This window comes from Hyla sarda, chromosome 10 (assembly GCF_029499605.1).
Source record: "Hyla sarda isolate aHylSar1 chromosome 10, aHylSar1.hap1, whole genome shotgun sequence".
In the NCBI taxonomy this organism is placed as follows: Eukaryota; Metazoa; Chordata; class Amphibia; order Anura; family Hylidae; genus Hyla; species Hyla sarda.
The window spans coordinates 51,747,078-51,766,071 of NC_079198.1; the positions used below are offsets into that span (position 1 = coordinate 51,747,078).

General features: G+C 46.7%; 2 protein-coding genes across 13 annotated transcripts in view; one reads left to right on the top strand and one right to left on the bottom strand.

Annotated features, from left to right (window-relative positions):
- LIG1 (DNA ligase 1) overlaps positions 1-18,994 on the bottom strand; it is a 268,524-nt gene that overhangs the window by 225,387 nt on the left and 24,143 nt on the right. The window lies entirely within an intron of this gene.
- Positions 1-18,994, top strand: part of ZSWIM9 (zinc finger SWIM-type containing 9) — a 124,410-nt gene that overhangs the window by 12,640 nt on the left and 92,776 nt on the right. Inside the window, exon 1 of one of the 9 annotated variants that reach the window (XM_056541818.1) lies at positions 11,570-11,588. The exons of the other annotated variants lie outside the window; for them this stretch is intronic. The gene's annotated coding sequence lies outside the window, so the exon portion shown is untranslated. Of the gene's footprint in view, positions 1-11,569; positions 11,589-18,994 lie in introns of those variants that run through there. 9 annotated transcript variants of the gene reach the window in all.

The window sequence follows — 18,994 nt, forward strand, 5'->3', positions numbered from 1 at the left end:
GTTTCTGTTCACTGCCGTGTACAGGAAGTTCCTAGAAGCAACCTGAAAGGGTGACCCGATCGCCCCGGAAAATAGGGATGATCAGGGCTGTCAGAGACTGCTCTAACCATCCTGAAGGATAGTGGGGTGGCAGGGATGCCACCTCCTCCTATCCCCTGCGATTTGCTGGTCAGTACTGACCCGCCAATCACAGGGCGGTGGGGGGGGGTTCAAGTTAATATCCCCGCTCTGCCTGCCCCTGGAAGTCTGAGCAGAGCGGGGGGGACGGGGGGGGGGGGACAGACATGGTATCGCAGAGAAGATCAGAGGCAAGTGATCCTCACTGCTGCCTTCTAGGAGTTGCCAAACTACAACTCCCAGCATGCCCACACAGCCTTTGGCTGTCTGGGCATGCTGGGAGTTGTAGTTTTTCCACATCTGGAGAGCCACAGTTTAGAGACCACTATACAGAGGTCTCCAAACTGTGCCCTTCCAGATGTTGCAAGACAGTCCAGGCATGCTGGCAGTTGTAGTTCTGTAACATCTGGCCCTTCAGATGTTGCAAAACTACAACTCCCAGCATGCCTTGGAGCATGCCATGACTTGGAGTTAAAGTTTTGCAACATCTGGAGGGCCACAGTTTGGGACCACTACACAGTGGTCTCTAAACTGTTCTCTGCCAGTTATTGCATAATTACAACTCCCAGCATGCTCTTCGGCTCTCCGGCATGCTGGGAGTTGTAGTTTTGAAACAACTGGAGGCACACTGGTTGGGAAACACTGAGTTAGGTAAAACTACAACTCAGTTGTAAAACTACAACTCCCAGCATGCACAGACCATGCATGCTGGGAGTTGTGGTTTTGCAACAGCTGGAGGTACACTGGTGCGGACACACTGCAGTAGTCTGTTACCTAACTCAGTGTTTCCCAACCTGTGTGCCTCCAGCGGTCTGCCAATGCATGCTGGGAGTTGTAGTTTTGCAACAGCTGAAGGCTGTACAGGGTATTCACACGGGCAGGGGTTTACAGTGAATTTTTCCGCTTTAAGTTTGAGCTGTGGCAAATTTTAACGGGGAAACTCGTTGTAAACCCCCACCCGTGTAAATGTACCCTAAAAAACACTACCCTACACAAAATAAAGAGTAAAACACTACATATACACGCACCCTAAAAATTAAAAATGTCTCGTACGGCACTGTTTCCAAAATGGTGCCTCCAGCTGTTGCAAAATAACTCTTAGTATTGCCGGACAGCCATTGACTGTCCAGGCATGCTGGGAGTTTTGCAACAGCTGAGGCACCCTGTTTGGGGAACACTGCCATAAGGTATTTTGGTGCAGGAGGCACCATGCTTGCATCTGGGTCCATCCCTATGAAAATCTATAATATAGGCCTCAAATGCGCATGTCGTATTTCAAGGCAACACATATTTAGGGCCACATATTGGGTATTTCTGTACTCGGGAGAAATTGCGCTACAAATTTAGGGGGGCTTTTTCTCCTTTTACCCCTTATTAAAAGGTAAAGCTGGGGTCTACGCCAGCATGTTAGTGTAAAAAAAATTATATTTTACACTTACATGCTGGTGTTGCCCCATACTTTATATTTTCACAAGAGGTAAAATGAAAAAAAGACCCCCAAAATTTGTAGCACAATTTCTCCTGAGTACAGAAATACCCTATATGTGGAGGTGAAGTGCTCTTTGATGCACAACAGGGCCCTGGAGTGAGAGCGCGCCATGTAAATTTGAGGCCTAAACTAGTGATTTGCACAGGGCTGCTGGTTACAGCGGTACTGACATAAAACAAAAACACCTGCATATGACCCCGTTTTGGAAACTACAACCCTCACGGAATGTAACAAGGGGTATAGTGAGCCTTAACATCCCACAGGTTGGATGTGAAAATGAAAATTTTTATTTTTTTTCACTAAAATGATGGTATTACCCCAAATTTTTCTTTTTCACAAGGGGTAATAGGAAAAAAGCCCTCCAAAATATGTAACACCATTTCTTCTGAGTTAGGAAATACCCCATATGTGGATGTAAAGTGCTCTGCGGGGAAATTACAGGGCTCAGAAGAGAAGGAGCAAAGTTTGGTTTTTGGAGAGTGAATTTGTCTGGAATTGGAGGCCATGTGTGTTAACAAAGCCCCCATGCTGCCAGAACAATGGACCCCCCACATGTGACATCATTTTAGAAACTATTCCGCTCACGAAATGTAATAAGGGGTGCAGTGAGCATTTATACCCCACAGGTGTCTGACAGATTTTTTGAACAGTGGTCCATGAAAATAATAAAAATTTAATTTTTGTCAAATGTCAGTGCGGTTTAAATGCTTACTGCACCTCTAATTACATCCTGGTTTAGTTTCCAAAATAGGGTCACATGTTGGGGGGGAGGGGCACTGTTCTTGTAGCACGTAGGCTTTGTAAATGCACATGGCCCAGACTTCTATTCCAATCAAATTCTCTCTCCAAAAGCCCAATGGTGCTCCTTCTCTTCTGAGCCCTGTAGTGTACCCACAGAGTACCTAACATCCACTTATGGGGTATTTCCATACTCGGAAGAAATGGAGTTACAAATTTTGGGGGGCTCTTGGGTATAGTTTCCCAAATAATATGCCATGTTTTGTTTTTTTTGTTTTGTTTTTGCACCATAGGTGCTTCCTAAATGTGACATGCCCCTCAAAAACCATTTCAGCAAAATTAATTATTTAAATTCCCATTGTCGCTCCTTCCCTTCTGAGCTCTGTAGTTCGCTCGCATAGCACTTTACAGCCACATATGAGGTATTTCCTTACTCAAGAGAAATTAGGTTTCACATTTTGGTGGCTTTTCTTCATTTTACCTCTTGTAAAAATGAAAATAAAATTGGTCTACAAGAACATGTTAGAGTAATGAAGATCAATGAAGATCTTAAATTTTCTCCTCCACCTTGGGTAAGGGTTAACAAACTTTCTGAATGTCATTTTGAATACTTTGAGGGGTGCAATTTTCATAATGGGGTCCATTACAGGGGATTTCCAACATATAGACCCTCAAATTCACTTGAAAACTGAACTGTTCTGTAAAAAAATTCAGATTTTGAATTTTTTTTAAAATGTGAAAACTGCTGCTATACTTTGAAGCCCTCTGATGTCTTCCAAAAGTAAAAACAGGTCAACTTTATCATGCAAACATGTAGACATATTGTATATGTGAATCATGTTTACATTTTCCTTACAAGCTGAGAGCTTCAAAGTTAGACAAATGCTAAATTTTCAAATTTTTCTTACAATTTTGGAATTTTTCACTAACAAATGATGCAAGCATCAACGAAAATTTACCACTAACATAAAATAGAATATGTAACGAAAAAACTGTCTCTGAATCAAATTCATAAGTAAAAGCATCCCAGAGTTATTAATGCTTAACCCCTTAAGGACCGGAGGTTTTTCCGTTTTTGCATTTTCGTTTTTTGCTCCTTGCCTTTAAAAAATCATAACTCTTTCAAATTTACACCTAAAAATCCATATGATGGCTTATTTTTTGCGCCACCAATTCTACTTTGTAATGACGTCAGTCATTTTGCCCAAAAATCTATGGTGAAGCGGGAAAAAAAATCATTGTGCGACAAAATTGAAAAAAAAACGCTGTTTTGTAACTTTTGGGGGCTTCCGTTTCTACGTAGTACATTTTTCGGTAAAAATGACACCTGATATTTATTCTGTAGGTCCATACGATTAAAATGATACCCTACTTATATAGGTTTGATTTTGTCGGACTTTTGGAAAAAATCATAACTACATGCAGGAAAATTAATACGTTTAAAATTGTCATCTTCTGACCCCTATAACTTTTTATTTTTCCGTGTATGGGGCGGTATGAGGGCTCATTTTTTGCGCCGTGATCTGAAGTTTTTAACGGTACCATTTTTGCATTGATAGGACTTATTGATCACTTTTTATTCATTTTTAAATGATATAAAAAGTGACCAAAAATGCACTATTTTGGACTTTGGAATTTTTTTGCGCGCACGCCATTGACCGAGCGGTTTAATTAATGATATATTTTTATAATTCGGACATTTCCGCACGCGGTGATACCACATATGTTTATTTTTATTTTTATTTACACTGTGTTTTTTTTTTATTGGAAAAGGGGGGTGATTCAAACTTTTAATAGGGGAGGAGTTAAATGATGTTTATTCACTTTTTTTTTTCACTTTTTTTTTGCAGTGTTATAGGTCCCATAGGGACCTATAACACTGCACACACTGATCTTCTATGTTGATCACTGGTTTCTCATAAGAAACCAGTGATCAACGATTCTGCCGCATGACTGCTCATGCCTGGATCTCAGGCACTGAGCAGTCATTCGGCGATCGGACAGCGAGGAGGCAGGAAGGGGCCCTCCCGCTGTCCTGTCAGCTGTTCGGGATGCCGCGATTAGCCGCGGCTATCCTGAACAGCCCGACTGAGCTAGCCGGGAACTTTCACTTTCACTTTTAGCCGCGCGGCTCAGCTTTGAGCGCGCGGCTAAAGGGTTAATAGCGCGCGGCGCCGCGATCGGCGCTGCGCGCTATTAGAGGCGGGTCCCGGCTTCACTATGACGCCGGGCCCGCCATGATATGACGCGGGGTTACTGTGTAACCCCGCGTTATATCAGAAGAGCAGGACCAATGACGTACCGGTACGTCATTGGTCCTTAAGGGGTTAAAGTGACAGTGGTCAGTTATGCAAAAAATGCTCTGATCCTTAACCCCTTAAGGACCAAGCCCATTTTCACCTTAAAGGGGTATTCCATGATTTTTTTTTTATTTGACTATGCTACAGGGGCTGCAAAGTTAGTGTAGTTCATAATATAGTGTCTGTACCTGTGTGTGATGGTTTTCTCACAATTCTTCTGTGATTTTCACCCCACTACTTATTTTTAACAGCATACAAAATGACTGTTGTCTCAAAATTTTCCCAGCTTGCAATGCGGCTAAGACCTGACTCACTAGTCAGCTGATGACAGGGAGCCTGTCTGCTTCAATGGGTAGAGGGATCAATCTGCAACTAATGCAACAGCTGTAGGCACCCTGATTGAAAACCACAGGTCTTTTGTTTCAATGGATGGGGTGGCTGATTCAAACAGGAAATACAAGTTCAGAAAAAGCTAGCCACGGTGTTATGGACTTGCTGCGGCGGTAACTACAAGGTCGTATCCTCAACTCGACCTCTCTGGCAGCTGATATAGCGTGGTACACAGGGAGCAGGCAAGAGCGTAGTCGGACATAGCAGAGGTCAGGGCAGGAAGCAAGGGTTCACAGGCGAGTATACGGCAGCAAATGGGTTCGGCAACTGGCAAGGCAATATCACAGTAGGGAACGCTTTCTCTAAGGCACTAGGCACAAAGATCCGGCAAGGGCAGGAAGGGGCAGGTGCCTTTTATTGGGAAGGGCCAGTGGGAGGTGAGGAACCAGCGTACCAATTACCGGTGTGCTGGCCCTTTAAATCTACTGTAGCCGGCGCGCACGCGCCCTAGAGAGCGGGGCCGCGCACGCCGGGATCCAGAAGAGCAGAGCGCCGCGCGGGGAGCAGGTAAGTCGAACAGGGACGCGGCGCGTGAGCAGGGACCAGCCGCCACGCTAGCCACGTCCCTGCCACTGTGAGACCCGCGCTCCCGGTCAGTACGTCTGACCGGGAGACGCCGAGGCCCCGGAGCAGAGGAACGTGGCAGCGGGCGCTCCGGTCCGGAGGTGAAGACCGGAGCGCTCGCTGTGACAGTACCCCCCCCCCCCCCCTTAGGTCTCCCTCTCTTTTTGGCACCAAGGAAGTTGAGGATGATACTGCGGTCCAAGATGTTATTTTCAGGCTCCCAAGACCTTTCCTCAGGACCGCAGCCCTCCCAGTCAACCATAAAAAAATCTTTTCCCCCGAACAAGCTTGATGGCTAGGATTTCTTTAACAGTAAAAATATCAGAGGTACCAGTGACAGGGGTGGGAGAAAGAAGTTTAGGAGAGAAGCGATTAAAGATAGCAGGCTTGAGAAGGGAGACATGAAAAGAGTTATGAATTCTGAGGGAGGGAGGCAGATGGAGCTGGTAGGACACCGGATTAATGAGGCTCTTGACTCTGAAGGGACCTAAGTAACGAGGGCCCAGCTTGTAACTTGGTACCTTAAATCTGATGTACTTCGAGGAGAGCCACACCTTGTCACCGGGACTGAATTCAGGAGGAGCTCTACGACTTTTGTCGGCCTGGAGCTTCATACGGGTCGAGGCCTTGAGAAGGGCTGAGTGGGTCTCTCGCCAAATAAAAGTGAAGTCCAGAAGGAGGTCCTCTACAGCTGGTACAGAGTAGGGGGGCGGAGGTCCTAGGCAGAGGAGGCAGAGGATGACGGCCATAGATCACAAAAAATGGAGACTTATTGGTGGCGGAAGATTGTTTGAAATTATAAGAGAACTCTGCCCAAGGGAGTAAGTCTGACCAATCATCTTGGCGAGAGGACACAAAATGGCGTAGATAATCTCCCAGAGTTTGGTTCACCCTTTCTACTTGGCCGTTGGACTGAGGGTGATACGAGGAAGAAAAATCCAGCTTGACTCCGAGTTGACCACAGAGAGCCCTCCAAAACTTGGAAACGAACTGCACCCCACGGTCTGAGACGATGTGTTTGGGAAGACCGTGGAGGCGGAAGAAGTGAAGAAAAAATTGTTTGGCCAACTGAGGCGCAGACGGGAGACCAGGCAGGGACACAAAATGAGCCATCTTTGAAAAACGGTAAACCATGACCCAAATGACTGTCATACCATGGGAGGAGGGAAGATCAGTGATAAAGTCCATCGCGATGTGTGACCAAGGGGTCTCCGGAACAGGGAGGGGCAGAAGAAGGCCCGCAGGTTTCTGAAGAGGAGTCTTGTCCCGGGCGCAGATTGCACAGGACTGGACGAATTCAGTGACGTCTCTGACAAGCGAGGGCCACCAATATCTTTGAGAAATTAACTGCAGAGACTTCTTAATCCCAGGATGACTGGCAAGGAAGGAAGCGTGACCCCACTTGAGAACTTGCAACCGCTGGCGAGGAGGAACAGATGTCTTACCCGGAGGAATAAGCCGTAAATCCACAGGTGCTACCGAGATGAGACACTCAGGTGGAACAATGTGTTGAGGAGAGGGTACGTCGCCCACCACATCCGAAGAGCGAGAAAGGGCATCTGCCCTGATGTTCTTGGCAGCGGGATGGAAGTGAATCTGGAAGTTGAAGCGGGCGAAGAAGATGGACCAACGGGCTTGGTGGGGATTTAGTCTCTGAGCAGACTGGAGGTAGACTAGGTTCTTATGGTCCGAGAAAATGGTCACAGGGTGAGGAGCACCCTCGAGAAGATGTCTCCACTCCTCCAAGGCCAATTTAATTGCCAACAGTTCTCTGTCCCCAATAGCGTAATTCTTCTCGGCGGAAGAAAAGGTTTTAGAGAAGAAGCCACAAGTTATGGTCTTGCCCCTGGAAGACTTTTCAGTTAATACAGCTCCAGCTCCCACCGAGGATGCATCCACTTCAAGAAAGAATGGCTTGGAAGAATCTGGCCGGGAGAGAACAGTTGCAGTTGCAAAGGCGGCTTTCAGGGACAGAAAAGCCTCTTCAGCGTGAGGAGGCCAGGTCTTGGGATTGGCACCCTTGCTAGTCAAAGCCACAAGAGGAGCCACCAGGGTGGAGTAATGAGGAATAAACTGTCAGTAGTAATTGGCAAAACCCAGGAATCTCTGTATGGCTCGGAGATCAGAGGGGCGTGGCCAGTCCAGAACTGCAGATAGCTTGGCAGGATCCATTTGCAGACCTTGGGCAGAGATGATATACCCCAGGAATGTCAAGGAGGTACGCTCGAACAGACATTTCTCAATTTTGGCGTAGAGGCGGTTACTTCTGAGTCGGGTGAGAACTTGCCGGACATGGACTCGATGTTGATCCAGACTGGATGAAAAAATAAGGATATCATCCAGATATACTACAACGCAAGTGTAGAGAAGGTCCCAGAAGATGTCGTTCACGAACTCCTGGAAGACAGCGGGTGCGTTACAAAGTCCAAAGGGCATCACTAAGTACTCAAAGTGACCGTCCCAGGTGTTAAATGCGGTCTTCCACTCGTCTCCTTTACGAATGCAGATCAAATTGTAGGCCCCGCTGAGATCCAACTTGGTGAAAACCTTGGCTCCTCTGAGACGGTCAAACACCTCAGAGATTAGAGGCAGAGGGTAACGGTTTTTAATGGTAATTTTATTAAGTCCTCTATAATCGATGCAGGGACGGAGAGAACCATCCTTTTTAGACACAACGAAAAACCCGGCTCCAGCAGGAGACGAAGACTTCCTAATAAAGCCTCTCTGTAAATTCTCACGTACATAGTCTGACATGGCCTGAGTCTCTAGAGTGGAGAGAGGATAAATTCTGCCCCAAGGAGGAGTAGAGCCCGGTAACAGGTCAGTGGGACAATCATAAGGCCTGTGAGGAGGAAGAGTCTCCGCTTGTTTTTTTACAGAAGACGTCTGCAAATTGATGGTAAGGCTTTGGGAGACCTGGTGGCGGAGGAACTGGCGGGAGCCGTTTGATAGGAGCAGGCTTGAAGCACCAGTCAGGGCAGGAGGAACCCCAATGCAGAATCTCACCGGTGGACAAATTCAGGACAATGGCTTTGCAACCACGGTAAACCCAGAAGGAGTTCGGAAGAGCAGAAGGGAAGAACAAGAAATTCAAGAGTCTCGGTATGGAATATCCCAATGTCCATCCGCAGGGGCTGGGTGCGGTATTGTACCGTAGCAGAGAGTTTCTCCCCGTTGACCGTAGAAATAAGGAACGGCTTGGGCAGACGGGTAATAGGAATTTGATACTTGTCGACCAAGGAGGCGTGGATGAAGTTGCCGGCAGAGCCGGAATCCAAGAAAGCAGCAACAGAGAAGAAGGACTTGGCCGAAAGGAACAACTGCACGGATATAATGAGGCGTGGAGAGGAAGAATCCACACCTAGTAATGCCTCTCCCACATCCTTTTAGGTGCGAAAGTTTCCCGAACGTGGAGGACGAAGAGGACAGTCCTTAAGGAAGTGCTCAGTACTAGCGCAGTACAAACATAGGTTCTCGTCTCTACGGCGACTCCGTTCTTGAGGGGTCAGGCGAGACCGGTCCACCTGCATGGCCTCCACAGCGGAAGACCCAGAGACAGGTAGAGGTGGACGCTGGAACACTGGAGTCAGACGAGGACAGCGTTTGGAACGAGCTTTTTCCTTTTCAAGATGGAGTTCCTCTTGTCTCTCAGAGAAACGTTTGTCAATCCTGGTGGCTAGCAAGATGAGGTCACTCAGGGTGGTAGGCAAGTCACGTGCAGCAAGGACATCTTTAATGTCACAATTAAGTCCCTTCTTAAAGGTGGCACAAAGAGCTTCATTATTCCAGTTCGGCTCAGAAGCAAGGGTGCGGAACTGGACGGCATAGTCACCCACGGTAGAATTTCCTTGGGACAGGTTTAGCAAAGCAGTCTCTGCGTAGGTAACCCGGGCAGGTTCCTCAAAAACACTACGAAACTCCTGACAAAAACTCTGGACAGAAGCGGTGGCTGGATCAGCGCGGTCCCAAAGTGGTGTAGCCCAGGCCAGGGCCCTCCCGGAGAGCAGACTGAGGATGAAGGCTACCTTGGCTCGCTCAGACCGAAACTGGTCTGATAGTAGCTCGAGATGAAGAGAGCACTGAGACAGGAACCCTCGGCATAGTTTAGGATCTCCGTCGTATTTGTCTGGTAGAGACAAACGGATTCTGGCTCCAGTTGTAACTGCGGGCGGAGGTGATACAGCAGGTGCAGGCGGTGGTGTAGGCTGTTGCTGAGCAGGCAGGAGCTGTTGCATCATGGCGGTCAATTGGGCCAGCTGCTGACCTTGCTGGGCCACAATGGAGGTGAGGTACGCTAGACTTGGCAGGGGAACATCAGCGGGATCCATGGCCGGATCTTACTGTCACGTACCGGCAGGATAGGTAGTGGATCCTCTGGACCAGAGAGGCGATGGCACGGGTTATACTGGAGGACTGGTTCTAAGCAGTTACTGGTTTTCACCAGAGCCCGCCGCAAGGCGGGATGGACTTGCTTCAGCGGTAACTACCAGGTTGTATCCCCCAGTAACAACTTGACCTCTCTGGCAGCTGATATAGCGTGGTACACAGGGAGCAGGCAAGAGCGTAGTCGGACGTAGCAGATGTCAGGGCAGGCAGCAAGGGTTCACAGGCGAGTATACGGTAGCAAATGGGTTCTGCAACTGGCAAGGCAATATCACAGTAGGGAACGCTTTCTCTAAGGCACTAGGCACAAAGATCCGACAAGGGCAGGAAGGGGCAGGTGCCTTTTATTGGCCAGTGAGGAACCAGCGCACCAATTACCGGTATGCTGGCCCTTTAAATTTACTGAAGCCGGCGTGCACGCCCTAGAGAGCGGGGCCGCGCGCGGAGGGATCCAGAAGAGCAGAGCGCCGCGCGGGGAGCAGGTAAGTCGAACAGGGACGCGGCGCGTGAGCGGGGACCAGCCGCCACGCTAGCCGCGTCCCTGCCACTGTGAGACCCGCGCTCCCGGTCAGTACGTCTGACCGGGAGACGCCGAGGCCCCGGAGCAGAAGACCGAGGCAGCGGGCACTCCGGTCCGGTGGTGAAGCCCGGAGCGCTCGCTGTGACAATGTGACAATTTGAAGGGCCGTCATATTAGAAATACCCCACAAATGACCCCATTATAAAAACTGCACCACTCACAGTATTCAAAATGACATTTAGTAAGTATCTTAACCCTTTAGGTGTTTCACAGGAATAGCAGCAAAGTGAAGGAGAAAATTCAAAATCAAAATTTTTTACACTTGCATGTTCTTGTAGACCCAGTTTCTGAATTTTTACAAGTTGTAAAAGGAGAGAAATCTTCCTAAAATTTGTAACCCAATTTCTCTCGAGTAAGGAAATAACTCATATGTGTATGTAAAGTGTTCAGCAGCGCAGTAGAGGGCTCAAAAGGGAAGGAGCGACAATGGGATTTTGGAGAGTGAGTTTTTCTGAAATGGTTTTGGGGGGCATGTCACATTTAGGAAGCCTCTATGGTGCCAGAACAGCAAAAAAAACACAAGGCATACTATTTTGGAAACTACACCCCTCAAGGAACGTAACAATGGGTACAGTGAGTCTTAACACCCCACAGGTGTTTGACGACCTTTCGTTAAAGTTGGATGTGTAAATGAATTTTTTTTTCACTAAAATGCTGGCTTTCTCCCAAATTTTACATTTTTACAAGGGGTAATAGTGGAAAATGCCCCTTAAAACTTGTAACCCCCTCTCTTCTGAGTATGGACGTCAAGTGCACTGTGGGCGCACTACAATGCTCAGAAGAGAAGCAGTCACATTTGGCTTTTGGAAAGAACAGCAAAGAAAAACCCAAGGTGGCCAAAGAAAGCAAAACTAATCCTAAATATTTTTTTAGATATATGAATGCAAAAAAACCAAGGACAGAGCATGTAGGACCCCTTAATAATGAAAATGGGGAGGTTGTCACGGGCGATCAAGAGAAGGCGGAGCTACCGAATGGGTTCTTTTGTTCTGTATACACTATGGAAGAAGGAGCTGACATTGGCCAGGTCAGTGCTGGTAACACATCATGTAATATACTGAACTGGCTTAATGTAGAGATGGTACAAGGTAAGTTAAGTAAAGTAAATGTAAGCAAATCTCCAGGGCCGGATGGACTACACCCAAGAGTTCTTAGAGAGGCATGTTCAGTAATATCTGTACCCCTGTTCATAATATTTAGAGATTCTCTGGTGTCTGGTATTGTGCCAAGGGACTGGCGCAAGGCTAATGTGGTGCCAATCTTCAAAAAGGGCTCTAGGTCTTCCCCAGGAAAGTTTAACGTGCATTGTGGGTAAATTGTTTGAAGGACTTATAAGGGATTACATACAGGAATACATAGGGGATAATTGTATTATAAGTGATAACCAGCATGGGTTTACTAAGGATAGAAGTTGTCAAACCAATCTAATTTGCTTTTATGAAGAGGTGAGTAGAAGCCTTGACAGAGGAATGGCTGTGGATATAGTGTTTCTGGATTTTGCTAAAGCATTTGATACTGTCCCTCATAGACGTCTGACAGGTAAGTTAAGGTCTTTGGGTTTGGAAATTTTAGTTTGTAACTGGATTGAACACTGGCTCATGGATCGTACCCAGAGAGTGGTGGTCAATGATTCGTACTCTGATTGGTCCCCGGTAATTAGTGGTGTACCCCAAGGTTCAGTACTGGGCCCGCTGTTGTTTAATTTATTTATCAATGATATAGAGGATGGCATTAACAGCTCTGTTTCTATCTTTGCAGATGACACCAAGCTTTGTAGCACGGTACAGTCTATAGAGGATGTGTATAGGTTACAAGATGACTTGGATAGACTAAGTGTCTGGGCATCCACTTGGCAAATGAAGTTCAATGTGGATAAATGTAAAGTTATGCATCTGGGTACTAATAACCTGCATGCGTCGTATGTCTTAGGGGGGATTAAACTGGCAGAGTCACTGGTAGAGAAGGATCTGGGTGTACTTGTAGATCACAGACTACAGAATAGCATGCAATGTCAGGCTGCTGCTTCCAAAGCCAGCAGGATATTGTCATGTATCAAAAGAGGCATGGACTCAAGGGATAGGGACATAATACTCCCCCTTTATAAAGCATTGGTACGGCCTCACCTGGAATATGCTGTTCAGTTTTGGTCGCCTGTACATAAAAGAGACACTGTGGAGCTGGAAAGAGTGCAGAGACACGCGACTAAACTAATATGGGGCATGGAACATCTTAGCTATGAGGAGCGATTAAAGGAGTTACAATTGTTTAGTCTTGAGAAGAGACGTTTAAGGGGGGATATGATAAACGTATATAAGTATATTAATGGCCCATACAAAAAATATGGAGAAAAACTGTTCCAGGTTCAACCGCCCCAAAGGACGAGGGGGCACTCCCTCCGTCTGGAGAAGAAAAAGTTTAGTCTCAAGGGGCGACACGCCTTCTTTACCATGAGAACTGTGAACTTATGGAACAGTCTACCTCAGGAACTGGTCACAGCAGGAAAAATTAACAGCTTTAAAACAGGATCGGATACATTCCTGGAATAAAATAACATTAATGCTTATGAAGAAATATAAAATCCCATCCCTTCCCCAATATCGCGCCACACCCCTACCCCTTAATTCCCTGGTTGAACTTGATGGACATATGTCTTTTTTCGACCATACTTACTATGTAACTATGTAACCCACATGTCATACTATTTTGGAAACTACACCCCTCAAAGGAGGTAACAAGGGGTACAGTGAGCCTTAACACCCCACAGGTGTTTGATAAATGTTCATTAAAGGAGATATCCAGTGGTGAAAAACTTACCCCCTAAGGATAGGGGAGAAGTTTCAGATCACGGGGGGTCTGACTGCTGGGGCCCCCCGCGATCTCCTGTATGGGGCCCCGACAGCCCGCGGGAAGGGGGCGTGTTGACCACCACACGAATCGGCTGCTGACACGCCCCCTCAATACAACTCTATGGCAGAGCCGGAGCGCGGCCTTTGTCAATCTCCATCTCTGCCATAGAGTTGTATTAAGGGGGCGTGTCGGCCGCCACTTCATGCGGTGGTTAACACGCACTATCTGGCCAGCGAACCGGGGCCCCGTACAAGAGATCATGGGGGGCCCCAGCGGTCGGACCGCCGCCCTGTCCCACACCCGCCCCCCCCCCCCCCCCCCCGCGATTTGAAACTTATCCCCTATCCTTAGGATAGGGGATACGTTTTTCACCACTGGACTACCCCTTAAAGTGGGATGTGAAAATTTAAAATTTTATTTTTTATACTAAAATGCTGGGGTTACCACAAATTTTTCATTTTCACAAGTGCTAAAAGGAGAAAATGTCACCCTAAATTTGTAAATACATTTCTTTGGAGTAAGGACATACCTCATATCTGGAAGTAAACAGCGTTCACGCCAGTCTCGGAACAGCAGGAACGCAGTCAGGGGCCTTGAGCTTCTACGTAGCGGCCTACGGAGCTAGGACAGTGGGACCCCCCCCCCTCGCCCTGGGACCCCCCCTGGGACCCCCCCCCCCTCAAGGAGCGTTACATGGGTAAATTACAAAAATGGGGTACAGTGGGTGGTAAAATTTTAAAACAGGTTATGTTCCCAGAATGATGACCCAGAGCATAGCCAAAATAAAAAAATATGCCCACCCCAAACCCTATGCTCTGAATCATCATTCTGGGAATGTGATGTGTGTGGCTGTCCCTAACCTGTTGCCTCAGGTTGAGGCAACATAAAAAAAAGTCCCCAATGATAGTGACTCAGTGACCCATGACCCAGACAAAAAAAAGTACCCACAGAGGTTTTTTATAAGAGATTTTTGGGCAATTTAGTGATTTATGGGGTTAAAACTTGGAATGTACTCTGGACTTGGTACATTGGGGTAAAATTATGGAAAATTTTAACGAGAATGGAAAATTTAGCACTGCATGGAAGTGTGATACTCCCTGAAGCAGTTTTTAATGCAGAGGCCCGGATGATCGGGGCAAGTGTCACATTGAGTGGTGGTGTCCTTCCGTATCCCCCTCTTGTAACACACTCTGCATTTTTTCTGGGATCGTCCCTTCTTTCCAGTTTGGGGGACTTCACCTGGAAAGTGCTGGCATGGGATGATCCTGGCACCCATATTTTCAGTTCCTTGGGAACTCCGGCCTGCTCTTGCCCGGTCGCCAAAGATCAGGGCCTTTAGGACTTCTTCTTGGAACTGGAGGAATGTCCCTGTGTTGCCAGCGTACTGGTACAGTACAAAAGAGTTGTACATGGCAACCTGTACCAAGTAGACCACAATTTTTTTGTACCATATCCGTGTTTTCCGCCTGGCCATGTATGGCTTGAGGACTTGATCAGAGAGATCAACTCCCCCCATATACCGATTGTAGTCCAGAATACAATCGGGCTTGAGAACCTTTGTTGTGGTACCTAGCAGAGGGACAGGTGAGCATCCGTTACCATGAATTGTGGTCAGCATAAGGACATCCCTCTTATCCTTATACCTGACCAGTAACAGGTTTTCATGGATTAGGCCACGGGACTCACCCTTGGGCATAGGTGTCTGGATAAAATTTTGAGGAAGGCCTCTCTGGTTCTTCTGCACAGTCCCACAAGCGGACGTGGATCTGGCGGCAAGGGATGTGAACAGAGGGATGTTGGTATAAAAGTTGTCCACGTACATGTGGTAACCCTTATCCAGCAATGGGTGCACAAGGTCCCAAACGATTTTCACGCTAACACCCAGAGTGGGGGGACATTCTGGGGGTTAAATACAGGAATCTCATCCCTCATATACTCTGAACTTGCAAGTGTACCCGGAGGTACTCTCACAAAGCTTGTACTGCACCCGCTTCAAGGGAATATACTGGCAGAAGATGAGTCTCCCCTTAAGACTGATGAGTCTCATCTACCGAGAGCTCCCTGAGGGTATGTAGGCCTCCCAAAATTTGGCCCAAAAGCCTCACTTTGTATAACCGGTCATAGGCGAGATCACCTCGGGGGGGGGGGGGTCATGGGGACATGCTGCATTATCAGCATAATGCAGGCATTTCCGAATGGCCTAGAACCATCCTCGTGCCATGGCCATACCGTAGAGTTGGGTCTGGTAGAGGATGTCCCACTCCAGTACTGCATGACACTTGGTTTTTTGACCAGGCCCATATGCAGCACGAGGCCCCAAAATGTCCTCATTTCGGCTGCATCAATGGCATACCATCCATTGGGCCTAGCCAAAAAAGAATCAGGGTGGTGGGCGATGAACTGCTGGGCGTGCAGATTCGTCTGCTCCACCAATAGATTGACAAAGCTGTCACTGAAAAAATAACTAAAATATTTTTTATAATAAATTTCAGTGTATCCAGCCGTGTCAATCCGGATTCTTAAGTCGCCAACAAACTCAGGAATCCGTGGCTGATAACCCTCTGGGGGTCTCCAGACAGGTTCACCAGAAGGGGGCTCCGGTACGCTTGTCTGGGGGGTCAGACTCCTATTACAAGCGGCATGGACGCTAATACTAGTGTCAGCCACTGGGTCACTATCATGGGGGGTACGAGGCCTCACCTGACGGCATCTCCCCGACCGTACAGGGGACTCATCATCAGTGCTAGATGATGAGGAGGAAGAACACAGAAAAGTAGGATCTTCCTCATCCTCACTGGCAGATTTGGAATGGCGGTGGAAGGGGGTGTGTGTGGGGGGGGGGCGGGAAAGTATGTAGTGTGTGTGCTTGGTGCAACTTTTATATAAAACGGTGTGTGATTTTAAATCACACACCGTTATATGGGGGGAAAAAATGCTGCGGCCAAAAATAATAATAAATGGGTGGGCCAAATGCAGCGCCCTGAACCCCTGATAGGGCCCTGGTCATGCTGAAAAATCTGCGGCGGACCCTTGAGGACCTATTAGGGGGTCGGGGGCAATTTTATTTTTTACTTTATGTTATTTTTTTTTTTTTACTGCTACCTGTCCCTGCTGAGAAATCTCACCCTGAACTAATGGACACAAGAGGACTTCTTCAGCCCTGAGGGGCACAGATCTGCAAAAAGGGGACGTTAACCCCTCCTCTGCCGGCTGCTATTGGTCGGATGATCGTCCAGCCAATAGCAGCGCTTTTGGGGGGGGGTGAAGAAATCGCCACCCCCCCATAGAAACAGGAGGTGATTGGGGGTGTATTCTACACCTCCGATCACCATGTATCTCCGGGTCATCAGGTCATACGTGACCCGTATGACCAGAATCGCCGCATATCGCCTGTGTAAATTCAGGACCCCCTGGGCATTTGCATGGAGTGCCTGCTGATAAATATCAGCAGTCATCCTGGTCATCGCCGGACGGGGACCGAAATTCCCACGGGCGTACAAGTATGCCCTGTGTCCTTAAGTACCATGACGTCAGGGCGTATCTGTACGCCCTTTGTCCTTAAGGGGTTAAAGGGAACCAATCACTAGTTTTACCCTATATAATGAGTGGCAACATATAATAGAGGTTAATATCACATGTTCTGCCATGTCTGTATGTCCGTTGGAACATCTATAAATGTGAAGTAAGCAACTTTTATAAAATGTCACATGCTGTATGTAAATGAGGCTCAGGTAGTCAGTTGGGTGTGCAGCTGCTAATGTACCTGGAGAAAGGAAAAAAGAAAAAAGAGACCGGAAGGCGGCGCCTCATGCGTTACCCTGGAGAAGGGAGGGGAGTTTTCACCTGGGGGGAAGTGATTATGCAGGCTCTATAAATTAGCCGCTTACCTTGAGCATATAGGAAATATTAGTATCACCCCATACGGGGTTAGTAGAGATGGTGTGGATCTGTGCAGCCCAAAGGTCCCAGGTGCAACCGGAAGGTGTCCTGTGGATAACTGGATACGAATATATGAAAAAACGACCTTGGCAGCAGACTCTCAGGATCCCAGAAGAAGTAGTCACATTCAGGTCTGTGCCACATGAGCAAAGCCAGGAGCCAAATTACAGCAGCCTTAGGTCCGACTTGTAGACTGCTCCCCAGATTACCTCCAGTGTGACTACCACACATACAATGGGAGAGGGGAGAGACATGTGTTCTTTATTCTGTGGGTCAATTCGATTAAAATGATACCCATGGCTAGATACTTTTATATTTTTGTACCGCTTAAAAAAAAAATCTAAAACTTTTTGTACAAAATCAGTAATCTAAAATTGCCCTATTTAGACCACCTGTAACTTTTTCATTTTTCCATATATAGGGCGTTATGAGGGCACATTTTTTGCGCCGTCATCTGTACTTTTTATTCATACCACATTTGCATATATAAAACTTTTAGATCATTTTTTATTAAAAAAATGTTTAATAAAATGTGACAAAAAAGCTGCATTTTTTGAATTTTTTTATTTTTTACGTTTATGCCATTCACCGTACGGGATCATTAACATTATATTTTGATAGATCGGGCATTTATGCATGCGGCGATACCAAATATGTTTATTTAAAAAAATTACACTTTTTGGGGTAAAATGGGATAAACTGACAATTTTCATTTTTATTGGGGGAAAGGATTTTTCAAATTTTTTTTACTTTTTATTTTTACATTTTTCAACTTTTTTTTTTTAACACTTTTTATGTCCCCATAGGGGACTATCTATAGCAATCCTTTGATTGCTAATACTGTTCAGTGCTATGTATAGGACACAGCACTGCTCAGTATTATCGGCTATCTCCTGCTGTGGTCTGCTCGATCTCAGACCAGAGCAGGAGATGCCGGGAGATGGACTGAGGCAGGTGAGGGGACCTCCGTCCGCCATTACAGATGATCGGATTGCCACGGCAGCGCTGCGGGAGATCCGATCACCTATTTTAACGTGCGCATTGCCGCAGATGCCGTGATCTGTACTGATCACGGCATCTGAGGGGTTAATGGCTGATAGCAGCCAGAACCTGCCGTGTATGACATGAGCACAGCTCCGATGCTCGCGGTCATACACAGGACGTAAATGTACGTCCTGGTGCGCGAAGTACCGCCAAGCCAGGACGTACATTTACGTCCGTGGCCGTTAAGGGGTTAAGCACAAATAAAACATAGAAAACTTCATTTTTTTTAAACAAAGTATATTAGAAATATTTTTTATTTACCATAAGGAGTGCAATAGCAAAAATTTGTTTTAATGAGAGTGCTCATTTAAGTCTCATTTACATACTGCGTGTGACGGTTATTAAAGTTGTTTTCTCCACGTGTACAGACGTGCAAGCAGACATCCAAACATGGGAGGACACATGATAACAAATTTGTCTTGTCTAATCCACTTTGTTTACTTCACACATTCCACTCTGTCATGTGTTTTTCTCAAACTTTCCATTCTCTCAAATTAAGGTGAACTGACTTATTTGATTCAAGATGGACGCCTAAACTATCTATATCTGTCATTTCATAAAATCTGATTTTATCAGTACCAATATAGCCTGACAGTATGTTTG